Source organism: Aythya ferina (genome assembly GCF_964211825.1).
Source record: "Aythya ferina genome assembly, chromosome: 27".
Taxonomy (NCBI): Eukaryota; Metazoa; Chordata; class Aves; order Anseriformes; family Anatidae; genus Aythya; species Aythya ferina.
Window position 1 is genome coordinate 2,796,790 of NC_140310.1, and position 21,695 is coordinate 2,818,484.

The 21,695-nt window shown below is 43.5% G+C and overlaps 1 protein-coding gene across 1 annotated transcript in view; it reads right to left on the reverse strand.

Moving 5' to 3' along the window:
- LOC311424347 (uncharacterized protein) overlaps positions 1 to 21,695 on the reverse strand; it is a 252,395-nt gene that overhangs the window by 229,724 nt on the left and 976 nt on the right. The window contains exons 3-5 of the mRNA XM_084499419.1: positions 21,566 to 21,680; positions 20,519 to 20,642; positions 18,608 to 18,666 (exon numbers count right to left, since the gene is read on the reverse strand). The gene's annotated coding sequence lies outside the window, so the exon portion shown is untranslated. The remainder of the gene's footprint in view (positions 1 to 18,607; positions 18,667 to 20,518; positions 20,643 to 21,565; positions 21,681 to 21,695) is intronic.

A 21,695-nucleotide genomic window follows, 5' to 3' on the forward strand; every position in this document is an offset into this window, starting at 1 on the left:
AACTTTGAAATTTCAAGCTTGTTTTTCTTGCCACTTGAAATACAAATGTTATTCCTCCTTTTTACAACTTCTTACTCTAAAAGCTGCAGAGTACAGCCGGCACCTAAGGCTTCTCAGTCCACTGAACCAAACCCTGGACGGCTGCTAACAAATTAATTTTGACAGCATTGGTATCTATAAAATAAGGACACCTTCACTTATTTTATAAATAGAGGAGAAAGTGCTTAAATTTCCCAGCAAACGAATAAAACAAATCCTGCTTCTGATCAGTTCAAGTGAAGAGCCAAGTGATTAACCATCACTTTGAATGAACTTTTTTATTCCTAGGACCTTGGGCTGTCCTAGGACCCAAAGAACAGGACAAACCTCAGCTTTTGGAGAAGAATTGGGCTCCAAGAGGCTTTGAATCAAGGCTTACTTGCAGAACACACCAAAATGGTGTAGGATGGAAGGCAGAAATGCAAGTTATTGCAGCTGTGTAGGTGCAATGCACACGACTCATGGTCCCTAAGGAACACAGTGGGATGGCTGGCAGCAGCAGGTCACATAGTCCTGGGATAAATGTCTCATTTCCTTGGCATTTATTACCAAAACTGTAGCAACAGCTTGATTTCTTTTCCTTCTCTCTCTTCCACGCATGCTGAGAACTTCTCCAAAGTTACTCAAGCAATATATTTCTGGAGGTTAATTCAGGACAAAAATCCCAGGAAGCAAATAGCACAGAAACTACCAACATATTCCCTTTTTTATTGTTTCTGACAATCAGTAGTAAAATGTGTTGCTGCTACCAAGGGAGCCAGTTCTAGCATTACTCATTTTACATTAGGGTCCAGAAGAATAAATCCTTCCAGAGCTCTTGCTGGCATTAAGCTGAAACATAAGTCTAGATTTGTAAAGGAAATGTATTAAACAGATGAGACAGCAGCAGAATACAGATTTAAAGGAGAAGAGAGACGTATCCTCCGGCCCTGTGTACTATTAAAGAGTAAACAGAAGGGAACCACATGAAAACAGCTGAGCTGCAAATAAGCATCAACAAATACATAGATGTTTCACCCTAACAAGAAATAAATCGCTGTATTTCATCCTGTTCTGCTTAAAATCTGGAAGCTTCTGCAAGAGCAGATCAAGCGGTCCAGGAGAGCACCCAGATGGCTTGGATGGAAAGTGCCCGAATCTTGTTTCCTATAGAAAAGAACACAGGCAGAATACAAAGTTCTCTTTTCAGCATGAAAACAGTGCTGGATTAGGACTTTGTCCTCCTGGACAGGATGGAGGAACGTGTAGAGAAGTAGCACAAAGGAAATAAAAGGCAAGTACAGTTTGAGGGATACGTGTGCAGGTTTAAGCACCCCTTCTGGGCACAGCAAAAAACAACTGGTGGACCACAAATGCATTTTTTCGTTCTTGTTAAGTTCACAGGGCCACTCCACAGCCACAACCCAGCTGGTTTTGCTGCAGTGCTAGACAAAAAATAAAAATAAAAAAATACTCCAGCAACGAGAAAGGATGATCCAGCTGTACAAGCAGGGAATGGAAGTCAGGAGCTGTGGCAGCTTCGGGATTTAGCTCTGCCAGGTATTCCCCACGTGCTCCACAAAACCTGGATCCAGCATTAAAGCAAGTCAACATTTTTTCCTCTTCATTTCGGAGCCTGTGGGACCACTACACAGCCCAGCCATGCCAGGGTTTAGCCCCTACTAGTCCTTAACGCTACAAAATCATAAACTTGACCACTAAACTCGCAAAAAGTATTCGGTCACGAAGAATCAGCACGGCTTGGGTACAGATGACAAAGCAGAGATGCCCAGAATGTCCCAGGGATGCTATGAAGCCACGGAGCATATTTTTAAATCAATTATCCTGGACAATTTTACGAACAGCTGCAGAGATCAAGTAAACCGTACTCTCTAGGTTTACAGAGAGCAGGCATGAAAACTGCATGGAAATAGGGTAATCAGAGGGGTTTTCTCATTGTTGTCACTGCACAAAGCTGGAAAGTACTCCATTAACCTAGGCTCCAGGTGCAGCAGACCCTATTTGAAGTAAGGAATCAGGACCATTATACCCTTAGGCAATATAGCTGGCTAAAAAGCTTCAGCAGACCTGCACAATTATTTAGCAGCACAAAGCAACTCCTAACCACTGTCCCCAGAGCTCCTGTAAGAGATGCTCATGTGACAAGCAAGCTAAGTGTTCAGTGTCAAAGCCCTTCTGACACATATTTTGATCACAGGCAAATTTGTTTTATGTATCTAAAGGTAAACATACTAGAAATAAAAGTCTACGGGATTTACGGTGTCCAAAAATTAGAGTTTAGAAGAGGAAATAAAAGAAGTCAGAGGTCTTGAAAGGATTTGATTTTACTTCTCACTACTCCTTACAGGGTATTTGGTATTGCCCAGCGTAGGTGTAATCACTGGCTGCTTCTTCTTTCCTTTCTTCTTTCCTTCTTTCTTTTCATTTTTCTTGTATCTTGAGGCTCCTTTTCCATTATGACCAAGCCTGCTGCAGGAGAGAGAAGCCCTGCCCTGCTAACACTGCTCCAGTGTGGCCGCAGGGTTTGCAGCAGCAGCTGTTGGAGCTCACAGGTGCTGGCACTGCCTCTGCTCCTGAAATGAGGACTTCAGCTAATGCAGCCACAGGCTTTTGTGGTCTCTCAGCTTCCTCACGTGTTAGTTATCCACTCCTTGTGCCCATTTGTTATGTCAGCCCATAACAGACAAGGGTACACACCTCTTACCATGAAGAGGAAGCTCAAGGGGCTGCACCGTGCTGCTTGCATAGAACAGGTGGATTATCACTCCCAGTCCCCTCCCCACTGCAGAGCAGAGGGAAAACCAGCAAGGGACAAAGAAAGGTCTTCAAAATCAGCATATCTTTGGGGCCTGATTAAAACCCAGCTCGGATGCTGCATCGTTTCCTTGCCTGTCACACCAGGCTGCTCCACACAGCTGTTTGAGCAGGAGAACAAAATCAAATTGCCTGTGCTGCCCAGGCAAAAGGGAGTGAAAAACCACCCTGGCTGTCAAGGTGGGGAAAAAAAGACCTAGCCCGTGATGTGCCAAGGGCTGGAGCCATCATAGGAAGCATCGAGCCCAGAGGAACAATCACAGCGTGACAGATAACACAGAGGCACTGCACCCACAAAGGAAGCTGAAAGAGAGGTGGGAGCTGGGTGCTGGGGGAGAGGTGTCAGCCTGGGTTACATCAGCACGCTTCAGGAGATCACCCACAGGTCTGTGATGCACGAGTCTCCCCCAGCAGTGCATTAACAGCGAGCAGGGAGGTTTGCAAGTCACACCGACAGCCCAATGAAGGCCCCTTGGTGAAAATATCATCTGGGCTAGGCAACTGAGGCTGCCCAGGGCTGAAACCTGATCTGCAGACCTTCAGAGGAATTGCATTTCGCAAGGACTTGATCCAACCCTCCTTAAATAACTGATTTTTTTTTCCATGCTGTTAATAAACATTACCTGCAAAGATATGGTGCCTTGTGGATGACTGCCCTTCCAGAAGCTTTATAAAAGGGTCACCCAAGCCAAGGCAGCACACTGGAAGCAGTGGCTGAAATGCAGTTCCAGGGAGCTCAGCACCAACAAGCCAACCAAAACCAGAAGAAAACAGACCAAGAATGTGTTTCCTTGCACAAAAGGCCATCCCTTTTCTGGCTACAACAGCAGAAAGGCTGTTCTAATAAGCTGGCATAAATCATCAGCTGAAGATGCTGATTACCAATCCTCCATCCATTCCTTCTTCCCCTGCAGCCCAAGCGCTCTACCAACACTCACAAGTGCAGAGCAGCTTGTCGAGCCCATGGTGCTTGTTTGTGACCATTTAAGAGCAAAGATATTCCTGTGATAGCCCAGAGAGGCCAAAAGAAGAACAACATGACAGCCAGCTAACCCAGGCTCTGTGCAGGACTTGAAGATCTCAGCAGGGCACCACCACACATGCAGGGCTTGCACATCCACAGTTTTGCTGGGCTCCTTCCAAGGGGAACATGCGGAGTTAGGCATTCACACCACATCCTGCAGAAACAGGTGCTTTCCCCCTCCTTTCTACTACGAAATTGTGAAGTGTTCATTCACATTTAGAGCTTGGCACAGGAAGAGAAAACCCAAGGCTTGTCTATAGCTCAAGATGTCTGCGTGGGTGAGAAATCCATCATCACTTTTCCCACCTGCTCTTGGAGGCCACATCCAGTGTGGATCTTGAATATAGCAAGCACTGCTCAAGGTCTTGGTGTGATCTTCAGCAAATCTTTACTATCTCGTCCCTCAGCCACATAACTCAGATAATGCTAAATTCATCTCTGTGCCCTGCGGTAACGCGCAGCGCTCTCCTGTAGAGGACTTCTAAAAACACAAAAGCTTGTAAATTTTGATTTGATTTGTTTTCAAGTTCAGTTGCATTGTTCAAAAGAAACTTGTCTGTGGCACCGAGTAATATGCTGCATACCTGAGCGAGGCAAATTTGAGCACTAAGCTGTTTAGCAGCGTGCTGCTCGAACAGCTGGATTCTTCATGAAAAAGCTGAATTTCAAAAATCATGATATTTGGGACCATGTCTTAAGAACCAATATAGATCTATTAATAGAGAAATGGGAAACATCCCATAGAATTTCATCCGGATTACATGAATCAAACAGGGGACACTGAATTGTTCAGAGAACATAAGCAACCCAAAGACAAATAAAACAAACACTACTGCTTAAGTGTTCCTAAAAAATAAAGATGCTGCTCAAGGGGGAAATTATAAGCCCAAGTGCTTCAGTTCCTCTCAGCAGAAACTTGTATATTAGTCAAAACTCGGTGTATTTCCAGCCACTGAGCTGTGTTGCACATAATTACAGGGTGGGGATTCAAATCCACTCTATTTGCGTCGCTTAATCCTACATAACGTTAATGTGGCACGGCACACGCAACATTTATCGTGAGAAAACGGATTAGGAGTCCCCTGCCACAGTAATAGCCCAAACGACAGCAGTGTTTTACCATCACGCTACATGAATAACGGCCACGGGTGATCATAAAGAAGATTTGCAGGTACGAGGGAGTACCCATCACGTCTGCATCCAGCACAAGTCCACAAGGGCTGAACTACGGAGGGAAGGTACCAAAAACGGAGCTCCAGACAAGAAAGGGTTTCCTCTTTTCCATCAGGAATAATCATTTGCAGCCTAATGAAGAATTTTACGCAAACCGAAATAAAATGGTTTGTTTCCACTTGAGTTGGAGAAAGCTGCATTTGTTACTTAAGCCAAACCTTAAAATAAGTCATTTTAATTGTAATGCTTGTTTTAAAAACTTAACAATGGCAAAATTGAAACTGTTTTTGTCTAGCACCTAACAAGTGAACCATACACTTGCCCAGAGACTGCCATCAAACAGAAAAATAATCATGGCAGAAGAAGATAACCAGCCTCCAAGTGTGTCTACACCTGCTGAAAGAAGCTTCATCGACACATCTCTAAACACAGGCCAGCTTACCAAATTCCCTCATACTTACAGAAATACTTCTGGGCTATTCAGATCCCAGCATTTAGTTTTCAATTGCTTTTTTAATGAAGCTTTCTTCCAAGTCTTGACACAACAGATTATTCCTTGATAGGATGAATTAAGGTCTATACAGTCTTCTGAAGCATCACGTTTAATGACTATTTACTTCGAGCCAGGGTTGTAAATTGTTCCGTTTCAGACTTGATACACCCATGCTGTTAGGGAGCTCAAATATTCTCCTAATATCGCAGCAGAATCTCATTAACCTGCTTGTTTAAGGGTATTTATCCTTTTGACTCATCCGACGTGCTTCCTTTATAGTCCTTTAAAGTTAATTTAATTTCTACTGGGGATAAAGAAGGCGGCTGGGGGAGACTGGTCACATATTCCGACTGCGTTTCCTTCTGGCTGCAGCTGCTGACACCCGTTTGTGGCAGCCCTACCTGAAGTGGAAGCTCTTGGAAGCTGCTCCTACCCAGCACCAGCACCATTTGCTCACCAAGCAGCCCCTGCAACAGAGTTTTAAGGAAATTCCTTGAGCAGCATTGCAGAAATCACCCGGGGAAGGCTCCAGCCACCCTCCCGAGGTGGCATTTACAGATTTTATCTGCAGCTCCACTTGTTTGCATTGTAATGTCGCCGGTTTAAGGAGCTACACAAAGCTTTACAACCATAGGAATAAACAGCGCGTTGGGGCTTTATTTCCTCTTCTCTCCTCAACTGGCAATGCTGCCGAGGATAAAAGGATTAATGCACAATTACCTCTGACATAAAGAGATGGGGAAAAGGCCCAGACCCTCTGCCTGCAGCAAGCAGTGCCCAATCTGAAGCCCACTGATGACACCAGAAGCCTTCCTCCTGAATACCTGGACAAGTTACTAAGAAAATGTTTCCAAGCACTCCATCATCCCCTGGGCAATGCCTCGGAGCACATGCGATAGAGCCTGACCCAAGCACAGCAGACAGGAGAAATTCACAACCAAGATTTGCTGCGGTGCTGAAGGCGAGCCGCTGCACAAAAACTGTCGGCCAAGCAGATCTTTTATCTGTGCAGCAACGTGATCGCTGCTGGAGCATTTTACAGCCTCCAAAGAGGTTCTAGGAACAGGGAGAGGTCAGCAGTTTTTTCCTCGAGTCACTCTCCTATGAATTAACACCGTTTAATGAAGTTAGTGCTGTGCTGCAGCCGACGGTTCAATGGGTTGTGTTTGAAGTTCAGCTCTCTCTAGGCTTTGGTTTGGCTTTGTCCACAAGAGGAGGGCAAACACAGAGCAGGCTGAGCAGACAGCGCTGGTCCCGAGGTGCTGAGCCTTCCCAGTTCTCCTTTCCCAGAAAAAAACCCACGTGCTGAATGAGTTCCCAGCCTCAAGGCAGTGAATGAGGTGATAAATGGTAGGGAAGTAGCTGTGCTATTTACAGTGAGTTCATTATTAGCATCAAATAACACATTAACATTTGTTTTATTAATGGAAAAATAGAGCTTAATAACCTCATCCATTGCAGGCAGAGCAATGCAGGGCTTAATCAAAATTGTGTTTCTTTCAGACATTTTTTAATCAGCAAAGCCGACCGTCCTATACTTGGGCTAAACAATCTTATCTGTAATCACCAAAACTTACTATATCCCCTTCATTACATGCCTTCCTCCCAAAGTAATACCCCTGCAACGTTTAATTATGCAGTACATTACAAATCCATCACCTTTACAGCACCAACAGGTGTATATGAAGAACTTCTTTCACTGCGAGCACGAAGAGTTTTATTGTACACAACCTAAATAATGCAGCATGTTATTTGAGTTAGTTACTCAGCAAGACTATTAGATTTCAAGACTCATATCTTTTAAAAAGGCTGTCTTTTAAAGCTCATCTTGCATTAAAGACACGAGCACCTACTGCATTTTGACAGCTGTGCTGTCCACATGTGTCTGCTTCCATGCCCAATGTGAGCAGACACCCAGCATCCAGCAAGCTTCCTGGCATCCAGGTGGCTGTAATGAAGTGACCTGGGAATGGTTTCCTTCAGAAAAATAATAATAATTATAAAAAAAAAGATGCTGCATTAATTGAAGCCCTCTCATCAGCAGTATTTGGTTCTCCTCTTTGAGGTGGCATTTGTGGCAAGCTGCCTGGTCTCTAAGCTCAGCCTTCGCTTGTGCAATAGATAAATTACACACCACCACCTCCTTACGGGGGATCTTAAAAACAAATGCTCAAAAATCAACCCAACTCCTCTTGGATTGAGGGTCCCGTTGCTGGAGCTGATGAACTAATAGGATTTCTACCCTACCGCAGACTTGTGCTTCATGTAAGTGGTTGTTCCACGTAGCCTCTGTGGGATCTGCAGGACCAAGAGCAGAAGCAAAGCCTTCTGTGCTCTAAACCCACTTCTTCAACTGTCCTGAGCTGAAAACTAAGCCAAGGCAGACTTCAGGTAGGACACAGACAGAGAAGTTTGGGGTTGAATAAGGAAAAAGCAACATTAAAGGTCTGCCTTCGAGACCTGGGGACGCTCGGAAGCTTCAAAGGACAGGTTAGATGTACAGCCTCAAAACAACCTTCCAGGAGCCCCTCAAGCTTTATTTTTTCCATCAAAAGGTAATAGAAACTTCGTTTCCGATGTAGCACAGGAAGGGAAGAAAAGGGCACAGAGCTAAAACCTTCCAGCATGGAAAAGGAGGTTGAAAAAAAAAAAAAAAAAAGACAGAAGACTTATCCGCAGGGTTTGTAATCATTTCTGGCTTCCTCTCATCTTGTTCCAAGAACTGATCCAGGCTACGACCTAAGCCTCCAGACTGCTCTGTTTTACACTCTGCTTCCCACTTCCTTACATGATCCCCAGAAATAAGCACCGCAGAGCACGCTCTGACATCGCCTCTAAAACACCTTCTGCTGGGAACTGTGCCAGGGTACGGCTTTCCGAGAGCTTTGGGGCTATTTCTGCCCGTACCGAAGCTGCTTTATTTTACGAGAGCACATGAAAAGGGATTTGGGATGACAGAATTTAGCCCCAGCAGAGAGAAAGTTTCGCAAGTTTGACAACAGATGATTTTAAATGCCCCCAAAGGATGTTTCAAGAAAAAAAAAAAAAAGCATTAAGTCTTCAAAAAACCTTTTGCATGCTATTTTGAAGGCACTCCCTCCACTGTTACAAACCCTCCATTTCATGAAGGGAATATCAAGAGAATTTGCACATATATTCTACAGGTAAAAAAAATCCACATCTCTGCTGTTTTGGCCTCACCAGATTACAAGACGTCCACCTGGACACCAAAAATACAGCCTGCAAAGACTTTGGGAACAGAAATTTAATCGCAGCTGCATTTTCCATTTCCATTCCAGCTGTGTCTCTGCTTGCTTACAGCAGGGCTTAGGAAAGAAGGCAGGTAAGATAACAGGGACTCCCAGACTATTTCCAGCTCTGTCTCCACCCAGTGGTCTCAAGCAGTGACTTAAGAACCGCAGGGCCACGCTATGGTTCACATCTGAAATACAGAAAAATTATTTACACATTTCTTGCCCATGAGACCAAGACATTGCTCTGTACAGCAAAATCTGTGCAGAGATTAAAAAAAAAATAAAGAAATATGTAAAGAGAGATTTCTAGGTGGCTTAATTTCTTTGTCTTACTATGAGATCTAGCTTAATTCTGAAGCTCAGCCCAGAAGCACTTCCATAAAATGCATTTGTGTTTCAACATCTTGCCACACACGCTTCCTCCGTGGACACCAATTTCAGTTATGAAGAAGCTGTCCTAGCACGAGGCCCACTGACACGTCTCAGCCAAGTCCGGAGCTATAATTAAAGCTTGCATGGGAGGAAGGTAGGTGGCATCAGGTTTCCAGCTGCTGTTTTTAATATATTCTCCTGTCGAATGCAGAAGGCCACGTGCGATGCAAGCAGCATGCTCCTGCTCCGTCCTGCCTGTGCCTTTTAAGAAGGAGCGCCTGCTAATTGGCGATTAACCACCTTCTGCCAGGGTGCACGTACCCAGCAGAAATGTGATTGCTACCCCTGTGATAAGAAAAATGTGATTTATGCTACAAGCCTCTGGCAAGCCTGCTTTGCACAGCCAGAGGGAATGGTTTCAGGCCCTCGGACCCTGCGCTTCATTTGCAAGGAAGCGGGGAGTTTCAGGATTCGCCAAGGTTGCCAACTTTTGCAACCACAGCCTGAGGTTTTCTCCCCTCACCCCCTTCTGGCTGCGAAGAATCAATGCTTTTATGAAATAATTTCAAGTCCTTAATGTTTGCAAATAAAAGGATAAAGAGGCAAAGACTGGAGCTACTGCACAACAGAGAGGAGGTTCCTGACCCACATAAACATCTCAATCCTGCTGATGCTCAGAATGGAAAAGGATACACAGTGTTAAAAATTATATACCAAAGCTATGGCTAGAGCAGCTGCAAAGTCAAGAATAGAGAAGCTCAAGTTGGCTCAGCACCATCCTGAATGAAGCAGTAATCATGTACTAAAAGGTCTTTCTTGCCCATCTTTCCTCGCTGCCTATAGCCCATGTCCCCAGGCAGTGACTGCTCTCCAGGGGCTTGCTCCAGCCTGCTTCCAGAAGGTGAAACCACAGGTTTAAGAGGGTTTCTGGATTTCTTTGGAGGTTTCCCATTCCCTCACCCCTGTGCTATTATTTCACACTTAAATATTTGCACAACAAACAAGCAACAAAGAGGAACTCAAGCTGCTAGATTTACATGCACAAAACAACAGACCCAGCGCAGATAACCTCTCACCAGGTGCATTAGGCACCCCAAATTAAATTTGTTTGGCTGTGTTTTCTCACACTTACACCCACAAACAACTAGAAATTGGCCCGGGACTGACAGCAGGAAAAATAACCTTTGTGTCATACAAATCATGAAACCTTAAGCAACTTCATTAAGTGTTTCCATACTTGTAGAGAAAAGGAGAGAACAGCTGTGAGCTCACTTTTACTGAAACCTTTGCTTGTGCACAGATCCCAGCACTCGTGGTCAGTTGTTAATATGGCCAGGAGCTGCTAGGACAGCAGATCTTTACAATGGGATTGATAAGGATAATTAAGATCCTTAACTGTGACAGCCAAGGGACAGTGTCTTTCAGAATAAAGTGTATTTCCCTGGTTTATCTGATAAACAACAGGTTTCTTCCCTGGATAGGACATTAGGTGGAAGTCCAGTGAATAATATCTAAATAGCAGAAGGCTTCTGGGTGCTTTAAGGGTCAATTTTCTCTTACATCTGAAAGCAACATTAATGTTTCCTCATAATGGTCCGTCACTTTTTCACTTTTGTTTAGTCCCCTAGCTCCATCTAGTGCCAAAACGAAACAAAAAGCCTTGTTCTTTCAGCAACCTAAATAAACCTGGTCCTCGAAGACCAAGGCAAAGCAAAACCAGTTTGCTTCGTGCCAAGCTCTGTAACTCTGTGTCTCTGCACAGGGATTTCTGCTGATCCAACACCCCAGCCACAAAGGGCTCACAGCCTGCGCTCAGAAAAACCCATCAGGCAAAACACAACTAGCAGGGATTCCCAAAGCAGCGTGCAAGCAGGAAGATGAAGAGCTCGTCTTCAAACAAAATCCACATTATGGACAGGTAAACTGCAATATCGAGACTTTTCCCGGAGGAAAAGCCTGATTCTAGCAGCTTGCTTTCTTTTCCCTCGGCCTGCTTTCAGCAGGAGAAGGGCATTACCTTGTGCTCTTCCAGCTATTACACTTCGATACCATCACAATTCATGATTCCCTTCCGACAGCGATTTCATCATTTTAAAATGTATTTTCATTTCAAAACGTCCCCAGAGATCCTCCCTGAAAGAAATCATCTTTAAACAAATGTTTGAAGGCGCACCTTATAAATGATGAATAGCTTTTTGTACGGTTCCTGGAGCTATTTTCCAGTGGCAAAAGTTTAGTAAGCACAACCAGGCAATATTGCTGCAATAAACAGAGTCCTAGCTCTGCCATCTCCAAAACTCACGACATATAAAATATTCTCTTGAAACTCTTAGGTACAAACTACTTGAAGTATTCGATTTTTCAGCTCCATCATCTAAATTACTGTAGAGGAAATCCTGAATGATTTTCAGTAAAGGTGGCTTTTAGCAAAATAAATAAATAAATAAATTACTGGAAATTTTGAAAAACATTATTAAAAAAGAAAAAAAGTCAGAGTTTTTGCTCTTCCTTCCTATTACCTTTCCTTAAGTGTAAGTAGATGGGGAGGACAAATGCATTGCATCTGAATTGTATTACGCTGGGATCAGAATCTGGTCTCCAACATCTGCTAAAATGTAACTGAGCAAAGACTAACTCCAGTGACACTTCAGACCTTGCAATAGCCCTAGTTTTTATTTTCCTGCACTGAATGCCAGATTAGATCATTCAATCTCAATCAGATCATCAATCTCTACTGCTTTAATGATTTTTCTACTCTTCTACAGCAAATATCCACCGCAGCAAAGCAGGCAAGGGAAGTAAGGGGAAAAAAAAAACCTCTCCTGTGATTTATATTCCCCATACAGGAATTAGGGCTTTTCATCTAGGAGAGTCAGGGGGGTCCTTACCTGGCATCTACACCCTAAACGAGCTGCAGCCCTTTGGGTCCCCATTACAGCAGACTTTGCACATCCCATTACTCAAGGTAGAAACAAACACTCTGTGGATTGGAAAATCCCCAGTATAATTTAAGCACTAATTAAACAAATGGATTTTTATCACAACTCTTATGTATTTACCCAGTGCAAGCAGCGTCCCCTAAGAACAGATATTTTTCCACATGCTCATTTAGGAACGTGATAGCATTACAATACTGTGCGTTACCCTACTTCATGTCAGGGAGAAGACCATGCTGCCCAAGGAGTACACGCATGCAAAATAAATCGAGTTTTATCAAATATAGTTCTTTTTTCTTCTGAAAGAATGCATGAGTCCCTCCAAATCTATCACAGGGAGGTAAAGGTGAGAAGGAAGGACAGATATTTGGTAGCATGCTGCCCACTGCTACCATTACTACAAAGCTGAACTTGTGAAAGTTCAGAGAGGATAACCAGGGGCAACACCACTGGAAGGTTAAATTAGACCAAACCTCATTGCACAGAGTATTTTCTCATCACTAAATCCCCTACCTTTCTACCAGAACCACAGCACAACCTCTGGATCTCACCAGGCCAAGCTGCCAGTAGCTCAGTTTCCTCCCCACACACGTATTTAACAATTCCCCACCACCCGTTCCCCTGAAGAACTTGGTGCAATCGCTGCCAACCTTCCCCAGTCAGCGCCAGATTAACTTGATAGCTCTTCATGCTGGTTTTGGTGATTCTGCCCCAGATGAGTTTGGGAATGATGAGATTCTTTGTACACAGGCCCACAGAGAAAATCTTCCAGTAGTTTAGATGATGAGCTGGTGTTTGTGACTTTATTCACAGAAAATAAATCAGGAGATTCACTTCAAGATCTGCCCTGTAGAAAAGCCACAGTTACTGGGCAAGCTGAAGTTTTGCTTTTTTGTCCTTTTCACCTTTAGTTTGACACATTCAGGGGCATAACCACAGCACGTTTGATATGCCCACATCAGCTGTTGCTGCCCCGCTGCTCACTCCAAACCCGTACTCGAGGTCTGCCACATGCACAAGGACAGACTGAGGGATTAATGTGAACCCAGCCAGTTCCTGCGTAGCTTTGTTTGCCAAAACCTTCCCTGGAGCAGACCCAAGGTGGGATGAGCTACCTGCTCACAGCCTTCTTCTGAAAGCTCCCTGCAAGGCTCATCCTGGTAGTAAAACCGTACCTTACCTAAACTGCTCCTCTGAGAGATGCCTACTGCCCTAGGAGGGCTTCTGCTTCGTTTCTGCACAAATTTGCTCAAAGCATCGGCAGCATTGCTTGGAGAAACTCACTTGACAGAGTATGGAAATGGACTGTGAGTATTTGCAGTCAGAACCTGCATCCGTGCTGGGAGAAGCCACAAGGAAGCCGTCGAGCCTCGGCTGGGAGTCTGCTTAGAAAAATCAGATGACAGCCAAGGAATCCTCCAGGGCTGTGTATGACTGGAAGCTAACACTGAAGTGTAAACATGTTAATATTTAATAACATCTAATGCAAAATCAACTTCTGCGTGCTCCGCTAACGTGAGCTAATATGTTAAGGCTGACAGTGAGGTTTTTCCGAGAGCCTTTTCAACAAAGAGAACATTTCCACAGCAAAGCTTAGACACTGTAATAGCTGTTAGCAGGAAAGGAGACAAGTGCACGCATGAGGAAGTGCCAGAGTATGTCAGGAAAAAAGACACCAAGGTAAGCAACCTTCCTAAGGGTAATAAAAATGCTGTTCTGAGCAATTGTTGAAGCCAATATCAAGAACAATAGAGGAAACCTTCAACCCAAGCTTTTGCAAGGTGCCAGACGACACAGCAGCACCACTTTCGTGTCTCGTTACATCTTAATCCCCACTCCAAGCACATAAAACCTCCAGAAGAGGAAATCTCAAGGACTGAATTCAAACCCACGTGACGGGCTCAGACCCTGCGTGAGTTCAGCTGTTCTCTATGTTGGTATTTACCCAGTTTGCAAGCCTGGAGCTGCTCCGAGTCAATACAGAAAGGGTCAGATGGTGGGTGGGCAGGGGCAGGGGCCATACACTGTTTTCAAACATTGAACAACTTTCTTGAATCTTATTAGCATGCAAACAGAGCTGTGTTTCCTTATATTCTAGTATCTGGCACATCAACTACCTTAACATACACAGGCACATCCCTTGTGGATCACTTTCAAAACACCGGATTAAAAACAGGAAGTGAAACGATGAAACTAGGGCTGCAAAAATGAGCAGGGGGTGAAAAAATCTCACCTGCAAATAGATGATACTGTAAAAAGCACTGAAGAAAAAAAAAAAAAAACTGAATTCCCATAATGTACACTGCAATTTTAAGAAGTGGGTAAAAACATTTCCTGGTGCCTGTTTTCATGTATATAAAAATATCCCATATTTAAACGCACTAAGTGGCCATAAGAACCTTGTGCTAGAGATTACTGCAGAAATGAAGACAGCCTCATGGAAATAGAGACAAAAAAATAACTTCAAAAGATAAATTGTTTGACTTTGGAGACATTTAATGAATCAATCAGTGCTTAAATCCTAGTGTTTAAAGGGCCTGAAGGGCAAGAAATTGATATATGCCACCGACTCCTCGGTCAGAAACAACTTGAAAACGTAATAGCAGATGACAGGATAAAACAGGCTTATGGAGTGAACGATATTGTGATTTGGAGTGACCTCCAGCCTCCCTAATCTTTAATAGCAAAACCTTTCTGACACCAAGGAAAGCATGATGGATCTTCTCCAGCATTCGGCTGCTTCTTGAAAGCCGTCAACAGCTACCTGAGACAGTTCATCTAGCTCCAGCCTTGAGTGATCAGGGGATTAAGGAGGGAATCGGATGCAGTCGGGGGCGCTGTATTTTGGGGAGATAAACTGGACATCAAAAGCGGTGATTTAAAATCATTAAAGAGAGCGAGGACAACCGCTAGAGCAATCTGAGAGGGAAGCGAAGAGAAAGGGCTTGTTCCATGGTCAGAACAGACAGCGGTGCAGAGAGCACATAAAGAAAAAAAACCCACACTGAAGGTGACAGCGAAGGGCTGCGCTCTGCAGCTTCCCAACACGCTGCTTGACCTTGCTTGATGCACTGGGACGGAACCTCAGGCCCATGGATAAAAGAGTGATATCATTTATCAAACCTGCTCCTTGTATAAAACCTAACAAACGCGTATCTCAAAGCATTTTGTAAAGGAGATAAGCATCATTACCCCAGCTGGGCAGATAAAACGGGGTTGGTGAAGAGCAGTGATTTGTCCCGCAGTACCCAGATGTTGTCACAGGATGCAGCTTCTTAAATCAAGGACCTAAACTCACCCAGGCTCCTAGGAATAAATGGCAATGTGGTGGCCTCAATACGCAGAGCTGTATTCCTCGATACGCTGCCACCTATTGATTCACTTTCAGAAATAACTGTACATGGGAGAGTATTTAGTACCGATACCCCAAGACAGAAAGCCATCCAAAATTGGTGAAAGAATAAAAAAAGGCTCTGCAAGCTCACAGACTTGCACCAGGAATGTTCCCATGTAGAGCAGTAAGGGCTTTGCCTATGGATGTCTGCCTGGTTTGGCCCCCAATAGCCTTCTCACCTCCTCCTCAATAAAGTACCACCCCGGATTTCCCAACTATGGTGTATTAATATCACGTCTCATAAAAAAGGCCAGTTCAATCTCAACATGCTGTTCAGGGTGTATGGGCCAAGAGAAAGTGTGGCTTCTTCCAGATATGTGACGGGCCAGGGGAATTCAAAAAAAGACCAGAAAAAGCCAAGCGTGGGGTTGTTTCTTATTAAATTACATTAAATTAAATTTAAAAAACAAGACTCAAAGACCTTTAGCAGCATGTTTTCAGATATGGGACATAAACACATGGCTACTTCCACTGCCACACGTTTTACAGCTGGGCATGCCCTCACCAACACAAAGTAGGGGATAGTAATTTCTATAATAGTTTCAATGAAAATTCTCAGAGGTTGCAAAGCCCCAGGGAGAATCCCCTGCATCCTCAGTCCGGGCTCCAGTTTGCCATGCAGCAAATTGACAGGCACCCGGTTTCTTTAAAGGCTGGAAATCTAAGGGGCTAAACACGTTTCAGTCCTGGGTCCCACTTAACCTGAAAAATCAGAGCAAAGCAGTAGCTCTTCTAAAACGAGTCCTCACGATGCTGTATTTATTTCCATTGCTAAAGAGAGAATCAAACTGGAAACTGAAGGCCTGATGAAAGTGGGAAATTGCTTGGTTTGTGGCTTGAACTTTGAAAAAGCACCCAGGGCCATGCCGCTCTGTCTAAATTCAAGTTCCAGATTGAAATTTGAAAAATCAGTGCAAAGTCCTGAGGCAAATGGACCTGTCTGTCTCCCAGCACTCGTACAGGAGTGATAATGCTTGGAAGACCTCGCATTTCCAAGTACTAATTACAAGAATGTGATGGATGCACCGCCTGAATTAAATTTACAGGAACAAGAGAGTATGGAAGGGAAAACAAACAAAAACTAGGAGGAGGAATTAATGATGCATTTAATGAAGAGAAATCAAAACTCATTTGTTGTTTTGGGAGGGGATGGCAACTTTTAACGCCATCGCAATACTAGCAGAACAGCATAAAATTGATATCTAGACTGTCAGAGCTGGAGTAATAAATTATTATTTTCCATGATTTCATTTTTCCTTTTAAAGCAAATACTTTATTTTGTTCAGCTTTAAAAAGAAAGCCACATTATTTAAAATGACTTAAAAATATAAGTGTAATGAGCTATAACATAGGCATTTATAGAATGCAACGTGTTTTGTGATGAGGTATTTAACTTTTTATAAGTAGTAAGGAGCAACATTTTTTACTAGGAGGTGTATTTCCCGAGCAATTAGGCACAGGAGCCTAATTAAAAATTAAGTCAATGTTCAAATAAGCATAATAGAATAATATCTGTAATCTACAGAAACACAGGAACAGCTGGAATGCTGCTTGGTTTTACTACTTCCTTGAAGAATGCTAAAAAAAAATCAGGAATTAATTCCAGAAAGTGCACTTCCAAGGTCACCTTTGCATATAGGCTGCTTCATTCTTGGAAATAAGAGCTGGCAGCCCTGGGGATCAGGGATGACCTCACACCCCAACCAGTCTTAACTGCAGCAGATAGCCCCTTGCCCAGCAGATGTAGGGACTGGCGATGAAACCTACCTCTCCAAAAAATATTCCTTCATAGTAGCACAAGTACCATGCTGCAGACTCCATGCAGGACATTTCTGGGACACACCAGCCATGGTCTGCTCTGGCTGCCTTGCACTTATCCATACTTACCTCCCCGTGGCACACAGATGTCTGCCACTACAGGTAGCAGAAAGTCCCTCTGTGATGAGGGGAACAGTTTGACTGAAGTCTTCCCTTGATATAAAATGGTCTGGGATTTCTCATGGTTGTCTTTGAACAAGCTTGCTTACATCTGGACCTTAAATATAAAGCTATATATCCGTACATACAAACTCCACCCACATACATATATATTTATATACATATAGACACACATTTTCATGAAAATCTGACTACTGACCTCAGTTTAAGGCAGCAAACAGAATTGTTGCACATTTTGTGTCAGCTGAGATTCAGGTAACACCGCTAGAGTTGCTCTGAAACTACCTTCCAAAATGTGAAGGTAAAAACCCAAGGTGATAAACTTTAAAGCCATACTATAAGCTAGGTAAATATTTACCACAATAGGAAAACACACTGAAACATGCAAGCAGACAGTTATCTGTAAGCTGCAGGAGGAAGGTCTCCTCCAGAGACTCAGAGTGAAGTTGCCACGGGAAGATGGACATCAGCACCTCACAAAGTCATCCTCCAGGTCACACGTACCCACAGCCGCTCACTCCTATCACTCATATTTGTATTTTTCATAGCTAGTTATAAAAAGGTGAAATGCCCTTCAAAGGAGGCAGGCTTAACCTTATCTGTAACATGGGGATTAGACTGCAGTCAGGGATGAGCTGGACAGCTGCAGGTCAGCAAAGACTTCATATTTAGGCATCTGAAGATCTAGAAAGGCTACAATTTAGCATGTTACACCATCACATTTAGGCATTTAAATCTTTCCAATATGGTCCACTGGATAATTTTAATACTTCTGCCTCTAATGCATTATAAAGAGAAATCTCCATACATAAATAGCCAGCTAGCATGGTATTTAATCAGACCCCCACTGAACACTAGCTAGCACAAACAAACAAGCTAATAACACACTCCGAAAGCCTTCACCCAGAGACACTTTTCAGTGATCTGTCACCAAAAATTACATTTGTCACCGAAGACTGGGATGCCTACATATACCGTGGAGGCAAATCAGCAAAGCCCAGCTTTTCCATTGCCTGAATAAGCTGCTTTCCTGAAGGACAGGGGCAGGCAGCCACCACCACCTGTCAGAAGGAAGGGGATCCACGGCCCTATTTTGACAGCTATTGAGCCTCGGGGTCCTGTGCACAACCTGTCTGCGAGGTGGTGGCACTCACAGATGTCCCCACTTACCAGGAGCACACCAAACACACAGCTGTAAGGCATTCTGCTTGCAGGTGGCAACGCAGTCCCTGTGAAAAAACAGGCTTCAGGTTAGCGTTACGTTGCATTACAAACCCACATTTTAATCACATCTCCGTCTACATATTTAAAATGAATTGGTTCAATGTTAATTGCCATTAAAGGGGGAACTTTTTAGACTTAATAATTCTGAGTGACAATCCAGGTCCCAGTGTAATAGGCACAAAGCCAAAGCAGATTATGAAGACTGTGATTACACAATCGATTAAAGCAACAAGGTGTATTTAAACATGACACTGACATTAAAGACATTTCCAGCAGGTTAATTGCAAGTCAGTTAACATGGAGAAAGTTAATTGCCAAAAACATCTCGTTTTTTTCCAGTAAAATTCAATTTCATTTAGACAACCCCTCACAAACAGCTTGAGAAAAAAGTACCCATGATGTATGGGCACGAATGTCAGTAAGTGTTTGTTCTTTAAATAGATTTGGAAGAAAACCTGTGGTAACAAGCATTTCCCACCTCCTTCTATCCACCTGGGTGTTCAGATGTCTGTCCATCACCCTGGTATCTGATCCTACAGCTCCCTCATGTGAAGGTTCAATCTAAACCAGCTGAGCCTTCAAAGCTGGGGTTAAAGGAAGTGGTAACAGGAGTCTTCAGCTGGGAATGAAAAACTTTTGTCTGTCATGTCATGGAGACCCAGGAAAAAAATCATAGAATCATGTAGGTTGGAAAAGACCTTTAAGATCATCAAGCCCATTAAATGTGTCATTCCCCTCAGTCCTCCTCCCAAATATCTTTACAATAGCTTCTCCTAAAATGATTAGCTATGACCTCTGTGCAAGGCAGAGTTGACTTGGGTTGCTCGCTTCTAGCTCAAGGCACTCAAAGCAGCTGGAGCAGGCAGCACAGAAATCACAGCACCATGAATAACACAAAGCTGCTCTGCCCTGCCTCGGGGGGCTGCTTCTTGGTGCACACTGGTAACCCCCCTGCTGCAAGAGCCCTTGTCTCTAGGATCTGCACCGTGCTGAAAGACTGGTAGCATTTCTGAACACTTCACATGCTAAACGCAATGGCACCTGCTCTGGGGAGGAACTGTTTTCAAAATTCTGCATTTTGTTTGACTTCAGACAAGAGACAGACAGAAGAAAACAAACCAGAAACAACCAGAAGTCAAGAGGCAGCGAGCACTCATCATCCAAAGAAGTCCTGGGAGCACACAATACCTCTGGAAGTTCAACAGCTCTTAACAGCGTTGAAGACAATGGGAGCTTAACCATTATTTTAATAACACTAGTATTGTGTGCTTTTTTCTATAGCCTAAGGCAGACATCGATCACTATACATAAAAGCACACCAGAGACTCAGCTGCGAGTCAAGTTGTTGCAGAGAGAAATCAGAAGTGGATGTTTTCATTTTAATTTTGCTTTTCACTGTAATTCATGTCTCAAAACTCAGAAAGCTGGTTTGCTATTATTCTGTAATAACAAGTCACACATATAGTTTCCAGCCCTTTTCCAAGTAATTCTGTATTGCAGCTGCTAAAACAAGTTGTTCTTAGGTCCAGCAATAGAAAACACTCCTACCACTGTAAGTCAGTATATTCCTGTACAAGTTATACTTTTTCAGTTTCCTAAGCAGCCCTGAGCTCCTCCACCAGCTCCAAGAGAGCTGTGCTGCTTCACAATAAGCCGTTTAGAAAAAATAGTTCACATGGGATTGAGCATGAACTCTTACAACAAAGACAGACAGCGCTGAGGGCTGCGTTGACATGGGACAGAGGAAAGTATTTCTTCCCCTTGACTCAGCACTGGTGAGACCACAGCTGGAGTGTGTCCAGCTCTGGGCTCCCCGGAAAAAGAAGAAAAATAAAAATTAAAAAAACATGGACATACCAAAACAAGTCCAGGAAAGGGCCACTCGGAGAATTAGGGACTGGAGCAGCTGTCAGACAAGGAGAAGTGAAGGGCTGGGGCTGGAGCGGGGTGTGATGGTTGTCTTATCGATGTGTATAAATACCTGAGGGAGAGAGCAAAGAAAAGAGTCAGACCCTTCTTAGCAGTGCCCAGACGCACGTCAAGAGACAATAGGCACAAACTGAAATAGAGGAAATTCCATTTAAAAATAAGAAAAAGCTTTTCACTGTGAGGACAGTGACACACAGGAACAGGTTGCCCAGAGAGGCTATGGAATCTCCATCCTCAGAGGTGTTTAAAACACAAATATACATGGCCTTGAACAATAAAAAGACAATAATCAGACATTCTTTACAGAAATACCTTTTGTTAGACATCTTAAACCTATGTAATATTCTCCCTGGGTCGTTAATTTGGGAAATTTTCATATGAATACTAATACTCTACTTTGCTCCCAATGAGATCCTATAGCTAAATTAGCTATTTTACTTTTAACTTGGGCATTTAAAGTCATGGAGTTTAATCTCCCTGAGAATTAATGAGCCCCAGTTAAAGAGATTACTGCAAAGGTCTGGAGGCCCAAATTGATTTTAATCTATTTATTCTATACCTGCTTGGAGATAAGATTACCACTAAACAAGGCTTTTGCGTCCCTGCCTGTTTATGTTAATGTATTTTTATTACCTGTTCTGTCATCTGGACTGTGGTCTCAAGCCTGCTTTCTAGGAATTGAGCATCCCCTTTCACACTTTAAACATGTGGTAGTGTGCTTTCTCCAATTTCCCTGTTTAAGCATTAAGTATTTATAGCATATAACCCATAGCAGCCCAACAGCACTTTAAACATGTACAGGAATCCTTACTACAGACGCGGGCTAAATATTTAAGCAGGCAACGTTCAGCAAATGGGCAACAGTCCCAGGCTTTGCATTTGCTGATGCTCCTGAAGGAGCAAAACTGAAAAGAATCTGACTTGTACTTTGGATTTTCCTGCATATGGAGGTACTGTATGGACATATGGAGGTACCTGGTGCTTCAGGAATTGGGGCTCCTGTGACAATTTTGCAGAATGTTTTCCTGTGAGTGGTTACGTGTTAATGCAGGCCCCATGCTGGCAGAAGGAAGCATCTCCTTATCAAACCCTAATGATTACAGAG